This window comes from Tyto alba, unplaced genomic scaffold, assembly GCF_018691265.1.
Source record: "Tyto alba isolate M040663 unplaced genomic scaffold, T.alba_DEE_v4.0 Super-Scaffold_45, whole genome shotgun sequence".
Taxonomy (NCBI): Eukaryota; Metazoa; Chordata; class Aves; order Strigiformes; family Tytonidae; genus Tyto; species Tyto alba.
This window is the reverse complement of record NW_024881321.1, coordinates 5367613-5369745: the sequence shown is the minus strand read 5'-3', so window position 1 is coordinate 5369745 and position 2133 is coordinate 5367613.

Here is a 2133-nt window from a genome sequence, read left to right as displayed (position 1 = left end):
TTCAAGGATCCCTACCTAGAAGTTTAAGAACAGTCCATCCTGACATCAGGAAGTCAAACAAGAGTGGCAGGAAGCCTGTGTGGTTGAACAAGCTGCTCTTGACTAAACTCAAATATAAAAAAGAGGTGGGAGCAGGGGTAAGTGACCCAGGAAGCATATAGAGCCACTGTCTGAATGTACAAGGTGGATCTGGGGAAATACATATTGTTCAGCTCCAATCCCAGGAAAGGTGGTGAAAGAAAATAATTCCTGGTGGACAGATTGACCATAAGCCAGAAAAACATTTGGGATTCCTCACCTTCCTGTATTTCACATGGATTTTATGTATTACCACTTAGGTAGATTTAGTAAATTATGGTTGTATACCTGCATATTAGAGAAATTCTTCTAAACTGCCTTGGGTTTTAGTGGTCCAGAACTGTAAAGCACTGTTAAAATTCATTACTGATCATGTTCTGCTGATTTTTGTCCAATGAATCTTTCAAGTTTTTCAAAGCAATGCAGCTATTCTTGTTTAGAGCCACCCATGTGTACCTCCTACAGTTGCCTGGTCAAACACATATGGTGGCTAAAATTAGTAACTCTCATTCACTTTACTGTCCCATTAGTCTCAAAGATGCTCCTTTTACGAGCAGGCACTTTTCAATGAGTAAATGTTGCAGAAGCTAGAAAAAATAGATATTATTTTCTGCAGTCTTTCACTTCATAGATTTGGTTCTTGCCTTCTCCTAGTTGTATTTGCTTGGCTCCTTTTTATTTCTGGCCATTTCAGTTTTTTCCCCAAAACAAATACAACGTTTCTTCTCTTATGGCTGATTATCTTTTAACAAAGAGCATTATGTCATCAGGAGAGACCTAGATTTCTTTAAAACAAGTTGTAATAAAATGCAGAAGAGGAAAATCAAGGAAAAAGCCCTAAATTCCAATAATTTCAATTTATTATTTTTTAAACTGAGTTTGCTAATCAAAAAAAAGTAGTAAGCGACATGCTATTCTGCATTATTTCTATGCAAATCAATGAACAAAAAATGATTAGTTGGGAACATTTTTATTGATTTTAAAATAGGTTTTAGGATTACAAGAAATTCAATTCCACTGAAGGCTTAAAAAATTAATCATATATGATTGTATGTTATATGTTCAATGAAGAAGTAAAAAGGAATGCATTTCTTCCCAAATGGATCAGTATACAGCTTCCAATGATTTCTATGCTGTAGCAAGTTAAATTTATACATCTGTCTAAGATTAATGGAACGCTATATATCGTCAACTCACCTTACTGGTTAATATCAGCTGTACTTTGAAAAGATACTTAGTGATGAATTAAAGCAGTTGCCTTTTGACTTTATAGGATTGGTGAGTATCAATCAGATATACAAAACTATGGTATGTGCTCAGAACAATGTCTGAGAAGAACAATCACTGTTGGAAATGGGAGATAAGAGTAATTCTTTTTGAGTCATACCACTTAGCAATCTGCAGACAATTCAACTCCGTTGCCAGTACTGCCAGGTAGGAGAGGAGGAAAACCAGCATAAGGGCAAAAGAAGAGCTGTTACGCTGCTGTACTGAAAAGTGATTGAGCATTTCACATTTTATGATACAGGAATAATGGTGATTATCAACTTCTGCATGTAAAGGTACCACTTGAAGAATCTCAGGAGGGTGAACTATGATCCCATCAGCATTTTCAGGAAATCAAAATATACTGAAACATAGAGAGACATCAGCTAAGGTGTAAAAATATAAATATTAAAAAACATTTTTAGCAGTTTGGGGGTTTTTCCCCCCAGATCAATTTTTCTTTATCCTTTTCTTTACCTATGTTATCCCCCTTCTAAAATCCCATATTCTCTCTGAAGATGGACATGAAACACACGTGTGGCCTTTCCTCCTCCCAAGTGTTTTCTTCTTCTTCTCCTCATCCTATTTTTTATGCATAAATTACCTCTCAACCCTTCACTTTTCCACTTCCCCTTCTTGTTTTTTGGGGGGGGGGGGGGGATTCAGCACCACCACCCGCCTCCACCAGGCCCGCCCCGGCCCCCCTCAGAAACCGGCTCCTCCCCCGCCCCGAGGGCCCGGCCCCTCGCTCCCGCCATGACGCGCGGGAGCTCGGCCGAGGGAGGAGCT